The 18610-nt window shown below is 38.6% G+C and overlaps 1 pseudogene across 1 annotated transcript; it reads left to right on the plus strand.

Annotated features, from left to right (window-relative positions):
* Positions 1–701: 701 nt before the first annotated feature.
* LOC114259350 (cytochrome c1-2, heme protein, mitochondrial-like) lies at positions 702–18528 on the plus strand (annotated as a pseudogene). Its single transcript, XR_014356334.1, has 8 exons — positions 702–867; positions 12079–12358; positions 12452–12523; positions 14404–14510; positions 15536–15782; positions 17701–17739; positions 17827–17892; positions 17974–18528. The product of XR_014356334.1 is annotated as a cytochrome c1-2, heme protein, mitochondrial-like (transcript).
* The last annotated feature ends 82 nt before the right edge of the window (positions 18529–18610 follow it).

Here is an 18610-nt window from a genome sequence, read left to right on the forward strand (position 1 = left end):
TGGAAATACTTCTATTTTTAGTTTCTAATAAATTATTGGCACAATTCAGGAAGTTGCACCTTTATGGTGTGTTTAGTTGGGAGATTTGGGGAGGGATTTGAAAATGGAAAGGGAAAATGTGTGTGAAATTTGGTGAAATGTAAGTATATTTTATTCATATTTCACCCTACCTTTTTCCCTTTCCTTTTTCAAATCTCTTCCCAAGTTTTCCAACCAAACACAGCGTTAGGGAAGTTCCTTGTTTTAAAGCTGTGAGGTTTTTAAGTAATTCACTCATAATATATTAATATTTGCACAAGCATTCCCAATTTATCAGTTGTACAATTTTATTTTTGGTCTTATAAACTTAATTTATGTGGAACATAATACGAAATTAGAATCTTACTCTCATAATTGTTTTTCTTTGTGGTCTTCTCCAGTTTTTTTTCCAAGAATTTAGTATTGTTTTGATGTGTTTGCCATTTCATATACGCAAAACTTAAAGAAAGGAATTTTTTTTGAACCAATGGCTATGCATGTTGCAACTGACTTTGAAAAGTGTTGGTGTTGAATCAGTGTTATTCTTGGTTGGGCAAGGGTGGTGTTGGATAAAAGTGGTTGTTATATCGGGGTTGGGAGTCCGGGACTAGGTTATTTAATTTTATTTGTTTATTTATATTTTATTTTTTTTCACTTCATACTTGCAATTTGAACTTTTGATTTGTGCTGGAATGAATTCCCTGAGAGCATTTGCACTTCTTGGAGCAGGTGTATCGGGCTTTTGAGCTTCACAACGATAGCAGCTGCTGATGAGGCTGAACATGGTCTACCTTGTCCAAACTATCCTTGGCCTCATGAAGGCATTCTTAGTTCATATGACCATGCTTCGTGAGTATTTGTTGAGCCTATGACATGCTTTTTAGATGCTTTCTATTGCAGTTGAATACATCTTTAGCCTGATGAAGTAGGTCATCTGTGGACTGCTTTTTAAATCATTCCGCCTATTGTTGCAACTTGTTGCAGCTTGGTTGATTTATGGTCAATCCTTGAATTGAAACTACTTAAGCCTTAATTTTCCAATTTGATAATTTCTTGTTTCACTTCTCAGTTGTGCATCTGAGAGCTAGCCATTTTAATCATAGATTATGGTGGGTCGTTGAACACACCAAAATTAAATACTAAACTATACCAAATTCAATCAGAATAATGGCAAGTCCAGGTATCGATCCACAGGGACTATTGTGAAATTAAACTAATTTAATTGTTAAATTCCTAAATTAATTTTGATAAAAAGATTGAATGATCATAACCTAATTTAATAACAAATAAGTTAAACTAAGAAATTAAATTATCAATAATAAATGAAATTGGATTTACTAAATTGGGGAAAAATCCTAGGGTAGAGAATTCACCACTAACCACATAATTAGGGTTTCCAATTGAAATCAATTATGCTATGGTTTGAACGGATTAATGCTTCGCAACTACAAGCTCAAAGCATTTAACAAGAAGATCATCACATTCAATATACGAGCACGAACCATCTCAAGTAATACGAACCGTTCACTCTAAACTAAGGTAGTGATACGACTCGTTCCTCATAGTATGGTTCATCCCATACCTTGAATGTGAAGGAAAAGAAAACAATTGTATGGATAACATTTAACAATCACAGAAAGTCAAATATTCGAAAGAATAATGAAAATTATATAAAACAAACTTTTAAATCACCATACAAATGTTCAAACCTTTACATAGTTAAAAATCAAAAAGAAAACTAAATAATTACATGGCTAGGGTTTCATCAAAACCCTAGAAAAAGAAGACTAACCACTCATGGAGGAGTGGAAGGAGGTAGAAGGAGAAGGAACCACCGGAGCTTTTGTTTCTCTTCTTTTCCAAACCCTAGCCTCTCCCTTTAGGTCAAAACAACTTCCGAACCCTAATCCAGCCTTTTACTTGCCTTTTTATCCTTCCAATCTCGTCTAAACAGGTTTAAAACGTCAGTTTGACTTTCCTAGAAAAAGTCAACGCACGTGCGGAAAAGTCAACGCACGTGCGAAAAAAGTCAACGTACGTGCGGAAAAGTCAACTCTGCCTAAATTCTGTCTTTTTGCTCATTTTATGCTCTGACGATGTACAACTTGATTGACACTCAACACACATAAAATATACAGTTTGACCAGCAAGTGAAGTTAAGAGATTCTAATTAATGGCCTCAATGATGTACATTTCGGCCTTAATCACATCCCCCAACTTAATACTTGCTAGTCCTCATGCAAGTAAAATAAAATAAAATTAAACAAAATCTATCTATTTCCTCTTTCGTGGGAAAACGGTTGCATTTAGCATATGCAACAAGCCTTTAAACCACAAAGTTACCCCAAGTGGACGAGTAAAGTCTCGTTCGTGAGGGTTTCCCGAAATGATACCCACAAACATTAACATATTCATATATACTCAACAACAAATGACTACACTACTCCACCTAACAATCAACTTATGTGCCACTACAGTGTGATATTTAGACATCATGAGTCATTAAAGACACAGTGGACAAGCATGAAGGAACCTATTGAGTCAAAACCACAATTCAGTTAATACAAAAGTAAAGTTCCCTAAACTTGTGCATGCTAGTAGACAAGTCATGAGTACCCTCGGTGTAAAGTGCAATCTCCATATTAGTTAACTATCCACTATAATGGCCCAGTGTAACTCGCAATAACACCCATCATATACAGAAAAACTAACCTGTTGCAGCCAAGATTTTCAAAAGTAGTTTTTTTTTTTTTTTTTTTTTTTTTAAATGACTGTGCAATGTCCTGATCCATTAAGCTTTCTAATAAACCCATGTAACAAGCATTGGGCCAATGACTCCCAAACCAGACGGTTTTAGGGCACTAGGTGTAAAGACACCCATACGGGCTTAATAACTCGAGTTGAAAAGGTTACGAATCCGAACAAGTCATTCTTCTTATTTTTCCTTAACTGTGCAATGTCCATGTCCCTTAAGCTTTCTAATTAACCCATGTAACAAGCATTGGGCCAATGACTCCCAAACCAGACGGTTTTAGGGCATTGGGTGTAGAGACACCCCTACGGGCTTAATAACTCGAGTTAAAAAGGCTACGGACCCAAACTAGTCAAGTGGTTTTTTTTTTTTTTTTTTTTTTTAAAGAATCTTGGCTCCTCATTTATTCTTTTTTGCAACTCTAGCTATTATCAATGATGTACACCAGAGATTATAATAAAAAGATCACTGCTATGATAGTGTGTTCATGTGAATTAAGGCATACTCATGACAAGTGTACTAATACCACAAACATAGACAACTCTCCTCGTGCAAACATGGCATGCAAGTATCTACCCAATAAACTCTTTTCATACAAGTCTACTATGCTCTCTAATTAACATATGCAAATATCATTACTCTACTAGCAAAAAGTCACATCAGGTGAAGTAATGCAATTAAGTGAAACAGGTATAAGCATGAATTATGAGTCAAATAGGAATGCACAAAAGAAAATATAACCCTCATCCCCCAACTTGAATATGGCATTGTCCTCAATGAAAAAGTAAAGAGAAATGAGAAAATATTACCACAATTGTAGGTGCACATCCAGAAAGGCAGAGAGTAACATATATACACTTCACACTATTTTTTATTTTTTATTTTTTTGAAGAAAAAAAAAAGAACTAAAAAGGAAAATAAAAATAAAAATAAAAGAGACAGCAATATACAAGTGGGGACTACGGGGAAGCCGGTGGTGGCGGTGGCGGGAAATGCTGGGACCTCTGGCTTTTTTTTTTTTGGAGGCCCGAGCAGATACACGTTCGACTCATAGCCTGCCCACACCAAAAGCAAATAGACACAAAGCCGTAGAACCAATCATGAGAATAAAATAAAATATGAAAGCACAAGTTGGTCCACTAATGTCCCACATGCAATTCCCCTCTTTTTTTTTTTTGGTAAATAAAAACGAAAATAATTAAATAAATGAATAAAAAATGACCTTAAATTAAATTAACTAAATTATAAACGAAATTAAACTAAACTAAACTATAAAATAACTAAACTACAAAAGAAACTAAAGTATAGAAAAAAAAAAAAAACCTAAACTAACCGATGTTTTTTTAATAGAAGAGAAGAAAATAAAATAAAATAAAAACTAAACTACTTATTAATTAAATGAACAATTCCAGTATAGAAGAAAAATAATAATAACATCACTAACTACACAAGTATAATAAACATAAAAATAAAACCAAAATCTATTAACTAATTAAACTAACCAGAATCATTAGGAAGCAATTTAAACTAAACAAATATAGCAAATAAAAAAAAACTAAATTAAGATTATTGTTAACACCATGATTTCTTAGGTTTTTTTTTTTTAATTTTATTTTATTTTATTTTATTTTTTAACGAAAATAGAAAATAGAAAATAGAAAATAAAAATAAATAAATAAATAACTAAATAAATAAAACGATTTTTTTTTAATTGTATATTTATTTATTTATTTTTAAAATTTATTTATGTATTTAGTTAAAAATTATTTACATCAATAAATTAAAAAAAAGAAAAGAAAAAAATAATAATAATAAAATAAAAAACAAAACCAAATGCAGCAATGTTCCGCACATGGCCCGCAGCTGCGGCGATTTGTCAACTTTGCGCGAAATATTTTTTTTTTTTTGAATCGTCGTCCCGCACGTGCGGGGCCCAAGCCGCACGTGCGGATTGGTCAACGATGCTCCGCCCGCACTTGCTTATTTAGCAGTGCACAACTATGTTTTGGTGAGATGGTGCCGCATGTGCGTGCACAGTGCCACACATGCGGGAAATTGTTTTTTTTTTTTTTTTTAGTACAAGACAGATTTTGTTTTTATTTTTATATATATATATATATATATATTTGTAAAATTGAACAAGTATAACACATTTTTTTTTCTTTTTTTCTTTTTTCTTTTTTTTTTAAACAACAATTAACAAATAAAACAACTTTTTTTTTTTAAATCAAAATTAAGCATTTCTACCTTCAATTGACATCCAAAATAAATATAGTACATAAGAAAATAACGGAATGCCCACTAAAGGTATAATCTTCACGCGAAAACCACGGGTACTACTTTTCTCCCTAACTGTGTTTGTAACTTTCCCTATTCTCCGACAGGGTGACAGACTAGGTTGATTCGGTATCCAAAATCGAGGCGCATAAAGCTACCTCAACCTATGGGGCTGCCATACAGAGTTCAAGTCGAGGTAGTTTTGAAGCAATCTCCACACCCCTGGGTATTTAAATCAGACTCTAGTCTCGGAAATTCCAAACCTTTGTGTTCTAGGCTTTGCCATTCGAATTCTAGTTTTCACCGTCTCAGTTGGTCTCCTAGGAACTCACTACAAGCACGGTTAGGTGGCTATACCAGACCGTCAGATGCCGTTCGGGCACGGCTAACAACAAAGGAATTACACCTTTAGAGGATTTAAAGTCTCCTAGACGCAAATAAAGCATGGCGAGAACAAAGAAAAACAAAATAACATAGAAGGGAAAGAAAAGAGAATAAGGAATCAATCTATCAATCATAATAAAATGGGTCCATCAAACCCCTGGGTAAAGGAAAATGATCCTTCCTAGTCGAGGAATTTAGTCTCGTATAATCAATGCAGCCTCGCCACCCAGTAGTGGTTCGTATGGGGACTAACTCTCCTCCCTCATTCTCAACAACGGTGATGCCCGATTTCTTGGGCACAACTTGTTTGGGACTCACCCACTTGCTATCTGAGATGGGGTATATGATACCCGCATCCAACAATTTCAAAACCTCCTTAACTGACCCATCAATATCAAAATTTTCAAACCCAAAATGACCTACTCTAAAGGGTCCTCTACAAGAATGGAGGGCAAAGCCTCCTCCACAATCTCATCCACAATATCCACTAATAAGCACTCCTCTCTCTCATGAGGTTGTTGGGATGCTTGGAAAACATTAAGTTTCACTTGCATGTTGCCAAATGAAACTTCCATAACCCCGGTCCGACAATTTATGCATGCATTGGCCGTAGCCAAGAAAGGTCGACCTAAGATCACCGGGATTTGTTTCTTAGAACTGGTTACCGGTTCCATATCTAACACCAAAAAGTCAACAGGGAAGTAGAACCTATCAACCTTCAACCTTAACTAGCACATCCTTAATCATGCTACGTGGCACTTTGAGGGACCGGTCAGCCAACTGAAGAGTAACAGTAGTGGGCTTCAACTCGCCAAGCCCAAATTCCTCGTACACAGAGTATGGCAATAAATTGACACTAGCCCCTAAATCTAATAAGGCCCTATCAATGAAATGGTCCCCTATAATGCATGCAATGGTTGGGGCACCCGGGTCCTTAAGCTTAGGAGGTGTGTCATTCAACAAGATGGAGCTTACTTGCTCCGTGAGTAGAACCTTTTGGGACACATGTGTCCTAGATTTACGCTTTTGCATACAAAGGTCCTTTAGAAATTTGGCATATGATGGTACTTGCTTAATCGCCTCCAACAGGGGGAGGTTGATTTTTACCTGTTTAAAGACATCCATCATTGCCTCCATAGATGCCACCTTCTTATTAAAAGTGGACGGTGTATCGAGGCATTGGGGAAAGGGTGCCTTAGGCACATATGGAGTGCTAGGGACTAACTTATCCCTCTTTAAGTGTTTCCCCCTCACCCTTGCTCTCATTAGGTGTACCCCCAATGTCACCCTTCTTAACTCTAGTTGCATCTGGCGCAACCGACTGAGGCTCTACCTCCCAACCACTTCTCAAAGCAACCACCGCCTGCACTTGCTCATGTTGCTTACCATTCCCACCCGAACTCTCTGCCCCGTATTGTCCCTTAGGGTTGGCCACAGTTTGGCTTGGTAATTTTCCCTCCTCTCTCCGATTCATGTAGTTAGCTATTTGACCCAATTGGGTCTCTATGTTGGCAATAGAGTGAGTGTGGGAGTGAACTATTGGTGCTAACCCCTTAAGTTCTGAGAGAACTTCCAACACCTAAGTCTCAAAGACAGAGTTGCCCTGAGGAATAGGCGGGGGTTGTGGTTGCCAGTACAGTTGTAGGGGTCGATAAGGTTGCGGTGGTTGGTAGGATGATTGGTTGGCAAAATTATTGAAATTCTGCCTTGGTGGTGGAGGATTATAAGAAGTGCCTTGTGAAGGGGGTCTCCATGAGAGGTTAGGGTGATTTCTCCATCCCAGATTATATGTGTTGGAGTATGGGTCATTACCCGGTTTAGAGAATCCTTGAGCCACATCCACATGCTCTTGGACTAACTCCGGAAATTGTGATGCCGAAGGGCACTCACTCAAGTCATGAGCAGGGCTCGCACATATAACACATGCCTCACGGAATTGAGGCTGATCTTGCTGGGTAGGGGTATGTCCCGTAGCTAATAAGTGGTCTATCTTACGGGATAGTGCCTCTACTTGTTGGGCTAACTCTAGGTTTTGCCCGACCTCATAAATGCCCCCTCTTTTCGGGGCTCCAACTACGGGTTGCCGGACTTGCCGGGCTGCGGATGCATGGTGAAGGGAATTATCACTTAGGTTCTCAAACAATTGCCATGCCTCGGCATCATTTTTAGACATAAATGTCCCACCACAGGACGAATCCACCATTTGGCGGTGCGGCTCAGTTAAGCCATAATAAAATGTTTGAACAAGTTGCCAATTAGGCACTTGGTGGTGAGGACACTGTTGGAGAAGGTCTCTAAGTCTTTCCCACGTCTCATGGAATTGCTCGCCATCTATTTGAGCAAAGTTTGTGATGGCTCGCCTAAGCTGGTTGGTTTTACCTATGGGAAAGTACTTTTCCAAGAACCGTTGCTGTAATTGGTCCCAAGTTGTGATTGAATTAGCAGGTAAAGAATTTAGCCAGTGTTTGGCTTTATCCTTTAACGAGAATGGAAACAATCGCAACATTAAGGCCTCATTTGTGAAATTTTGGATCCTCACTGTCGAGCAAATTTCCAAAAATTCATTCAAATGCTTATAAGGGTCATCATGAGTTAGTCCATGGAATGATGGGAGCATTTGTATAGTGCTGGACTTAATCTCATAATGACCAACAGTGGTATTGGGTAATTGGATGCATGATGGTGATGTATATGCGGTGGGTGTAAAATAATCCTTAAGTGTCCGGTTAGGCACATTCGGGACATTAGGATCTGTCATCTCTAATGGCTCAATGTATAAATATTCAAGCTTAGGAATACGGGCAGAGGTCCTAGGTCTCCTAAGGGTCCTTTCTAGTTCAAGGTCTAAACACCACAATTCAGGGCGACAAGAACGACGCCCATGCATACACTACCCAAACACACACAACAAGTTCCGACTCTGTGCACTAAGTATGAAAGCAAAATACCAAAGGAAGAAATACTCACAACGGTTTAACGAAAACGCTTTACTCGTCTTGCGGATGCTTGACGTGTAGACGTTGTCTCCAACCTCTGTTTGAGCTTTGACTTCCGTTTTAGCACTTTGGTGCTTTGTTTGTAAGTGTTTGCTTCTGTTTACTCACTTTAGCGCTGCGGTTTTTTTTTTTTTTTTTTTTTGAAGCTCGGCTGCGCTCCGCTTGCACTTCAGTGATAGCCTATGAAGCACGGACACGGATACGGACACGCATACGGATACGGACACGGACACGGGACACGGCATTTTTAAAAAAATGGGGACACAGACACGGCTGGGGACACAGCAATTTTTTTTTTATATAAATATTTTTATTTTAATACAAGTTAATTATTTTATTTAATTATTATATTTTTAAATAAATATGATTCTATTAATTTATTTTTATTTTTTTTCTACTATTTTTTTGTGATTGATATGTATAAGTATATATTATATCTTATATATATACATATTATATAAGATATAAGATATGCCTTTTTATTAATATTAAATAAATATATATATATATATATTATATTATACCTAATATATATTTTTAATAATATTAAATAAATACACACATATATATATATTATACCAAATAAATACATTAATATTAAACCTAATAAATATATATATGTATATTATATATGAATTAAACCTAATAAATATATATTATATATATATATATATATATTATATGAATCAGATCAGATCGAGCAGAGAGATCGAGCAGAGAGAGCGAGAGATGCGATGGCGATCGCGATCGCGATCGCGAGAGACGCGATCGATGCGAGAACGAGAGAGAGAGAGAGCGAGAGACAGGGACGAGAGAGAGAGACTTACGGATGGAGGTCGACAGGCGAGGCGAGGCGAGTCCAGTCGAGGTCATGGGTGGAGGTCGACAGGCGAGAGAGAGAGAGAGTGACTTACGGTGGTCGACTGAATGGAGGTTGACAGGCGACTCGACTGGATTGAAGACCAGGTTTGTGTCTTGACCTTTACTCTTCTCCTACTCTTCTCTTTTGCTCTTTATGTCCAGATTTGGACACGCGCTATGAAGCACGGATACTTCAAAAAGGGTGACGTATCCGTATCGGATACTTATCGGATACCGATACTCCTCGGATACTCGCGGATACGTATCGGATACTTCTTAAAAATATCGGATACTTCTTAATTAATTTTTTATTAATTTTGAAGTATCGGATACTTAATTTTAAAGTATCGGATACTCGAAGTTACATATTACTTATAATATTTTGTTTAGTTCTTTGATAAGAGGAATATAGTGAGAGTTAAAGTAATAGAATTTGTCAAATTGATGTATCCTTGTTGTCTCTCTCACTTCTCTCTCGCTTTCTCACTCTCTCACGTTTCTTCTCTCTACTCTCATTCTTTTTTTTATGTTGGCATGTAAGGATGATGTTTAATTTGCATTTGCTTTTGCTTTTAGTTTTGGATGTTTTATGAATGTTTGAACACTTTTAGGTGAATAGGAATCCCTCTCTTTATTTATTAATTTACTTTAAGTTTTATTTTCATGCATATTACATTATTAAAATTATAAAATTTTTTTTTTTTACGAATGGATCCCCGCTGTACCCGTATCATACTTTTTCAAGTTTTGACATATCGCCATATCCACATCTCCATATCACCATATCCGTATCCGTGCTTCCTAGGCTATCATTGATGACTTAAAAAAGTATATTTGCTGAAATTTTTATTTAAGAATGATTTTTTGACTTTAGCTAAGGTCTTGTGATATTCACTGATGAAGGGGAACAAGTTGAAGCTATTGACCTTGAAGACTCTTAGTTTTATAGAAATCTTTCTTCTTTATCAAGTTGTCTTTTGCTTTAGGTTTTATTTTTATGCATACTACATTACTAAAAATTGTTAAAATAATATTTTTTACGAACGTATCCCTGCCGTACCCGTATCCTAATTTTTCAAATTTTGTCGTATCGCCGTATCCGTACCGTATCGTATCCGTATCCCGTATCTGTATCCGTGCTTCCTAGGACACGCGTGTCCAGATTTTGTGGACACGCGTGTCCCCGCCGTGTCTCCGCCGTGTCCCTGCAAAAAAAATAATTAAATTAAAGGGACACGCCATCCGGCGTGTCCCGTACGTGTCCCCGGCGTGTCCCCGTGTCAGACACTGCCACGGCATGAAATCTGGCGTGTCCATGCTTCATAGGTGATAGCTCCAATTTCAAACGCTCTGCACACTTAGCAACACCAAAAGCATAAAATCCTAAACTAAAAATTAAAATAAGAATGTAACTTTAAATTAACTAATTTCGCCTGAAGTTCCCCGGCAACGGCGCCAAAATTTGGTGGGTCGTTGAACATACCAAAATTAAATACTAAACTATACCAAATTCAATCAGAATAATGGCAAGTCCAGGTATCGATCCACAGGGACTATTGTGAAATTAAACTAATTTAATTGTTAAATTCCTAAATTAATTTTGATAAAAAGATTGAATGATCATAACCTAATTTAATAACAAATAAATTAAACTAAGGAATTAAATTATCAATAATAAATGAAATTGGATTTACTAAATTGGGGAAAAATCCTAGGGTAGAGAATTCACCACTAACCACATAATTAGGGTTTCTAATTAAAATCAATTATGCTATGGTTTGAACGGATTAATGCTTCGCAACTACAAGCTCAAAGCATTTAACAAGAAGATCATCATATTCAATATACGAGCACGAACTATCTCAAGTAATACGAACCGTTCACTCTAAACTAAGGTAGTGATACGACTCATTCCTCGTAGTATGGTTTGTCCCATACCTTGAATGTGAAGGAAAAGAAAACAATTGTATGGATAACATTTAACAATCACAGAAAGTCAAATATTCGAAAGAATAATGAAAATTATATAAAACAAACTTCTAAATCACCATACAAATGTTCAAACCTTTACATAATTAAAAATAAAAAAGAAAACTAAATAATTACATGGCTAGGGTTTCATCAAAACCCTAGAAAAAAAAGACTAGCCACTCATGGAGGAGTGAAAGGAGGTAGAAGGAGAAGGAACCACCATGGGAGACATCTTGGAGCTTTTGTTTCTCTTCTTTTCCAAACCCTACCCTCTCCCTTTAGGTCAAAACAACTTCCGAACCCTGATCCATCCTTTTACTTGCCTTTTTATCCTTCCAATCTCGTCCAAACAGGTTTAAAACGTCGGTTTGACTTTCCCAGAAAAAGTCAATGCACGTGCGGGAAAGTCAACTCTGCCCAAATTCTGTCTTTTTGCTCATTTTATGCTCCGACGATGCACAACCTGATTGACACTCAACACACATAAAATATACAGTTTGACCAGCAAGTGAAGTTAAGAGATTCTAATTAACGGCCTCAATGACGTACATTTCGGCCTTAATCAGATCACCACTTCTCTTGATAAATCAATATGAAATATTTTCATCCCATTCTCCTCTCTTAGCTTTTTTAACTACAAAACATATTTCTTCCTATTCCGCCGGCAACATGGTGCTGAAGAATTGTTTCACACATGATATCTTCTAAATAGATTCATTTCCTTTGGAACGCCATAATGCTTTTTGATTCACTTGTTTGCAGTTGTTTTACTGTTTCATGCTTCCACTAATCTTAATATGTTCAATTTTACACAAACAGGATCCGTCGTGGTCACCAAGTTTACCAGCAAGTCTGTGCTTCTTGTCATTCAATGTCCCTGATTTCATATCGTGACTTGGTGGGTGTGGCATATACTGAGGAGGAAACAAAGGCTATGGCAGCTGAGATTGAGGTCGTTGATTGGCCTAATGATGAGGGTGAAATGTTTACTCGGCCTGGTAAACTGAGTGATCGTTTTCTGCAGCCATATCCAAATGAACAAGCTGCTAGGTTTGCTAATGGAGGGGCCTATCCTCCAGATTTAAGTCTTATCACCAAAGTAAATTCCTTTATTCTGTTTTTAATTTCTTTATTTCAAGGTTTTTTTTGTTATTTATCTATCTCTACAGTTTCTTACTATTTGGCGTTTCAGGCTCGTCACAATGGTCAGAACTATGTATTTGCCCTTCTAACTGGTTACCATGATCCTCCTGCTGGTGTTTCAGTAAGTTCTGATTTGTAGTCTCTTCTGCAACTTTCTTCTTGAACTTGTAGTATGATCAATGATGGTTTTGTATGTTCACATTTGGAGAATTTTATAGTTGGCCATCATGTAGATGCTCCATAATGATAATCACTTTGGTTAATGAATTGATACCCAGAAAGTAATAATCAAATAAAAGTAATAGAAAAAGACGAATGCAACTATGGCCAGATTTTAGAACTTTTGTCTTGAAGGCTTAGTAGCCTCTGCTGCTGTGGCAATAGCAGCACCCAAAGAATGGTCATAAATTTGTAATGGTTTATGCTGGTCGTAGTTTTATGTTAATGTAAATTGTAAATAATAAATCACCACTACACCTACCACCTCCACTACCACCCACTCCACCTACCACCTCCACTTCACTCCACCTACCACCTACACCTACTACCACATTTTCTTCTATATATATGATCATTGTAAACATAATAATACAACAATCAATAATACAATCATTTCTCTTTATACATTAAATTTCTACATGGTATCAGAGCAAGGTTAAGAAGCTAGTAATTCTGCTTCACCGGCGGGCGGCAGCCTCGCCTTGGCCGCCCGCCGGACCTCCACACATTCCTTCACTCCGCTGCCACAAATTCCACATCTCTCTCTCAATTTCTTTTACACTCTCCTGGCATCAAACCAAGGAGACCCACGGCTCTCTCTCCCTCTCTCTAGATTTAGTATATACAGAGAGCTATGGAGTCTAAGCCAAGCTTACTGAGGAACATTCTGGTCCGACAAGACTCTGTAAACTGTCCCGACATTGATTCCGGTTAGTTTCTACAAGGGTCCAGCAAGACTCCGTAAACTGTCACAACAACTGTCACAACAGTGTCTGTTACAACGGTCCGACATGACCCCGTAAACTGTCTTCTACATCGGTCCGACACGACCATACAGTGTCTCCTATCCCATTTTTTAATTGTCAGCTTATTTTTCTGTTTTGTTACTCTCTCCAAACTCAAGTTGGCTAGTACCTATCCTCCTTGAGTTTGAGGGGGGCTGTTAATGTAAATTGTAAATAATAAATCACCACTCCACCTACCACCTCCACTACCACCCACTCCACCTACCACCTCCACTTCACTCCACCTACCACCTACACCTACTACCACATTTTCTTCTATATATATGATCATTGTAAACATAATAATACAACAATCAATAATACAATCATTTCTCTTTATACATTAAATTTCTACAAGGGAACTGTCTGTCTTTGTCCTCTGCTTCTTCTTCTTATTCTTATTCATTGTTTGAGGTCTGGGGGGTGGTAGGTAGTTTAGCCTTTTCTGCATCATGTGGAATGCTGATACTGTCATTTATGCAAATTAATTCATGTCACTTACAGATGGATGTCATTGTTGTGTTCCTGAGAGATTTATTTCATGATAGCATGGGAGCTTTCGCCATCTATAAGTAGTGTTTTTTTATTTTTTTGGGGTCTGCATTGATATTCTGTTAGACATTAGTAGTTGGTGCATTTCACTTTTTAGATTTGGTGCATTAAAAGTAGACTTTCGTGGTGAATAAGCAGATTCAAAGGTATGCTTAAGCAGAAGCTTTCATTAGAGGCATAATACACCCCCCATCTGTTTTATTTGGTAGAACACTCCCATGTGTTTCAAGGATTGTTGGTGAAAAGAATTGCCTATGTTCATACTGTTTCACTTATTTCCCGATTAACTTATATTTGGGTGGTTGTATTTTTATTAATTGTGAAAGTTAGGATAATACACAATAGGGTTAACCACCACAAGGTTGCTTACATTTTGAAATTGTTTTTTCTGTAAATTTGGGTAACGTTTCTTTCCATAATCAGCCAAGTTGTGATGGTATTGTAGATTCGAGAAGGGTTGCATTATAATCCTTACTTTCCTGGGGGAGCCATTGCTATGCCTAAAATGCTTATCGATGGTGCTGTTGAGTATGAAGATGGTACCCTTGCAATGTAAGATAAATTGATGTATATTATTGATTGATATTATGTTATATATATTACAATGATTCATGATTCCTATATATAGAAGAGGGTGAGTGTGTAGTAGGTAAGGAGTAGGTGAAGTGGAGGTGGTAGTGGTGTAGTGGGTTAGGTTTAGTGGAGTAGGTGAGGTGGTAGTGGTGTAGTGGGTTAGGTTTAGTGGAGTAGGTTTAAGTGGGTGAAGTAGGTGATAGGTTTTAACAGTCCCCCGAGCCGGAGACGCGGCGAGATTTTTTTTTTTTTTTTTTGTACATTGAACAAAATATTTCTATTCAAGCCAATGATCTGAGATACACTTTATGCATAATAGGGCAATGTTAAATGTAAGAGCGTCGAGCCATCAAAAGGCGCGCCAGACACGCGGCGATGCACGTGACCGACAGAGCGCGTGTCGGCCTCTTCGTCATGGTCTTTATAAACCGAAGCGGAGGCTGAGGCTTGGAAGCATAACAAACCAGTTGAAACCTCTGCATTTGGTATCAGAGCTAGGTTAAGAACCTATTCATTTTGCTTCACCGGCGGGCGGCGGGCTCGCCTTGGCCGCCCGCCGGACCTCTACACATACCCAGACTGTAACTTCATCTTCCTCTCTCTTACCTCTCGGCTCTCTCAGACCATGACAGACACCTCTTCACTGGCTTTGTCTTCTGCTGCTCTCTCATCTTCAACACTCAGTTTCTCAAGTAGCCTGGCAGCAGCAGATGCATCTTTGTTTTCCTCTTTCTTTTGTGATTCAGCTACCTCTTGAAACATTTCCATGAATGTTTTGCAATTCTCAACAGACCCAAACCTAATGGCAAAGAGTTCATCTTTCAATTCGCCATCAGCGAAATCAGCTGCATGCCAAACGCATGACTTTTCGTTCCCGGTGTGTTCCTGGACCGACATCGTCGGAAGAACGAGATGGTTGGCGCAGATCTTGAGGGTTTTGGATTGTCGCATAACGAGCCGAACTTTTCCAGTTCCCTTGTGCTTCAAAAGTTTCACTGTACCAGCACCTCTCTCCTTCCACTGCTTTTGCTTTCAACTCAACCGCCGCCGCCGCCGAAGGCGGGTCTCATCTCGGTTGGGGTGAAGATCTTCCAGACAGAAGGCGTTGCCGCCTTGTACTCCGGCGTCTCCGCCACCATCCTCCGCCAGACTCTCTATTCCACCATCCGAATGGGTCTTTACGAAGTCTTCAAGCAGAAATGGACACTCCTACCCATTTTAATATATTCACATCACTATCCTAGCCCACAGGTTCCGAAACCCCCATTGGATTTCTTTTATTTTATTTTAATATATTACCAACACACTTGCACTGTACCAACCCATTTCTTCTCATTCTCATTATTTTTTATTATTATCACATGGGCGTGTTCCCCCTCTTTCAAAAAAAAAAAAAAAAAAAAAAACCAAACAATTTACAAATTTGCACAACACCCATATTTTATTCCTCTCCGGGATCAACCCCGATCACAATTTTACACACCAAAAAAAAAAAAAAAAAAAAAAAAAAAAACATCACCCACAAACACCCACCCACAGGCGGGATTTTTTCTTTTTCCCTTCTCTACTCTGCCGCCGGTCTCTTCTTCTTGCCTCCGTCCTGGACGGCCCTTACCGGTGTTGCCTCCGTGTTTCCCACTCCACTGGGCATGATCACTACTCCCTGCTCCTCCACTGCAGAATATGGCGGACCTCCAAAACGGAACATCACGGTGGCCTTCCGCTTCAGCTCCTTGTTTTCTGTCTTTAACACACTTATCTCTGCTCGCGCATCCTTATACATGCGTTGGAGCAGAGCCAGCTGGGAGTTTAACTGTTGCACCTCATTTGTCCTACTCTGCAGCCGGTGCGACAGGTTTGTGACCGCCGTCATGGTCTCCACACATGACTTCAAAGTATACTGATTGGCCTCAATATCAGTTTGCACCGCCATTTTTTGCTCCACCGACTGCATCGGAAAGTTCAACGGAGCAAACCTAGTGGTGTTTGGTTGAGGTTCACGGGCCACCGCACCAGTTATCTCTCTTGTGGACTTGTTGAGGTCGGGAAAGAGAGTAAGCAGAGGGCGGGACGAAGAGGCCATTTTCTGGGCAACAGAGTGTTACAGAATATTACAGAGTTTCTCTCTCAGAACACGAATCTCTCAGAACACGAAGAGTTTTTCAGATGTTTCTCTCAGTTTTTTTTTTTTGTCTCAGTCTCTGCCTCAGCCTCTGCCTTCGTCTTGGTTATATAGCCAAGGCAGACACGCGCATCCTGCGCCACTCTGTCGCTCACGTGCCTCGCCGCGTCTCCGTCTCACCTTTTGATGGCTCGACGCTTTCTGTCAGGCACGCCTTTTGATGAAGTGGGCGCGCCTTTTGAGGGCGCGACTTTTGAGGGCTCACTATATATATCCATATATATATATATATTTGGGCAGCCTATATACACCATCATACAGTGTATTTTTTAAGGGTCCGATAAGACTCTGTAAACTGTCCCGACATTGATTCCGGTTAGCTCCTTCAAGGGTCCGACAAGACTCTGTAAACTGTCCCGACATTGATTCCGGTTAGCTCCTTCAAGGGTCCGACAAGACTTGGTAAACTGTCCCGACATTGATTCCGGTTAGTTTCTACAAGGGTTCAGCAAGAACTGTCACAACAACTGTCACAACATTGTCAGCTACAACGGTCCGACATGACCCCATAAACTGTCTTCTACATCGGTCTGACACCACCATACAGTGTCCTCTACAACGTTATGACACCCCCAAACAGTGTCCTCTACAACGTTATAACACCCCCATACCGTGTCCTCTACAACGTTATGACACCACCATCCAGTGTCTTCACCAATGGTCTGACACGACCATACAGTGTCACCTATCCTCTTTTATTTTTATGTATTTTCTTGTTTTGTAACTCTCTCCAAACTCAAGTTGGTTAGTTCCTATCCCCCTTGAGTTTGCGGGGGGCTGTTAAAACCTATCACCTACTTCACCCACTTAAACCTACTCCACTAAACCTAACCCACTACACCACTACCACCTCACCTACTCCACTAAACCTAATCCACTACACCACTACCACCTCCACTTCACCTACTCCTTACCTACTACACACTCACCCTCTTCTATATATAGGAATCATGAATCATTGTAATATATATAACATAATATCAATCAATAATATACATCAATTTATCTTACACAACGGAATCTCAGGTTGGTTTCTCTCGTACTTTTATATTGTTGTGCTTATTATCGTAAATCATATGAGACAGTTAAGCTCATATTCTAATATTGGTGTAGATGGGAAAAGATGTTGTGACATTTTTGTCATGGGCTGCAGAACCAGAAATGGAAGAGAGAAAACTGGTATGTTGGCTTCAATATTATCACACGACATTACATTAGCAGGTAAGTTAATTTCTCGTGCGTGTACTTCTCTTAATGCAGATGGGATTCAAGTGGATATTTGTACTGTCATTGGCATTGCTTCAAGCTGCTTATTACAGGCGCATGAGGTGGTCTGTTCTCAAGTCTCGTAAGTTGGTGCTCGATGTCGTCAACTAGATATATCCTCTTGTGGGAGGACTTGAATTGGCAATAATTATAATTATTTTATAAAGCCAATTATGTTTTTCTGCTGTGAAGAATTTGTTCAACTTGTCCATTGGTAATGTGGGTGACCCAAAGAGTTAAGTTTTCAATTCACGGAGAAATAAGCGACTTGTATAAACATGTGTTGTTCTTTTGGAATTTTGAACTAGTTTAGAATAGTTGTTGAATGCAAAATTTTCCTGGATAGCTTCCAGTGTGTAATTGGTTGATCCTATCATTTTCAGATTGATCATTGTTGTGGTTGGTGGTGGTGAAAATAAGAGTGGAGCTGCTGTGTGTGTGCAAGTGAAGTCCTCTTGGCCTTGTTTGAAACAGTACCACATTCTTTCTCTTGGGGACAGTATGGTGTAATTTTGTAATCGGTGAAAGCTCAATTTTTTGCCGCTTTTCTTTTCAACTGTTTGGAATATTGTTTGATTGGAAATAAGAAATTAGGAAAGCAAAATTTGACTAAATAAAAAAAAATAAAAAA

Source organism: Camellia sinensis, chromosome 15 (genome assembly GCF_055761805.1).
Source record: "Camellia sinensis isolate YWXY chromosome 15, ASM5576180v1, whole genome shotgun sequence".
Lineage (NCBI taxonomy): Eukaryota > Viridiplantae > Streptophyta > Magnoliopsida > Ericales > Theaceae > Camellia > Camellia sinensis.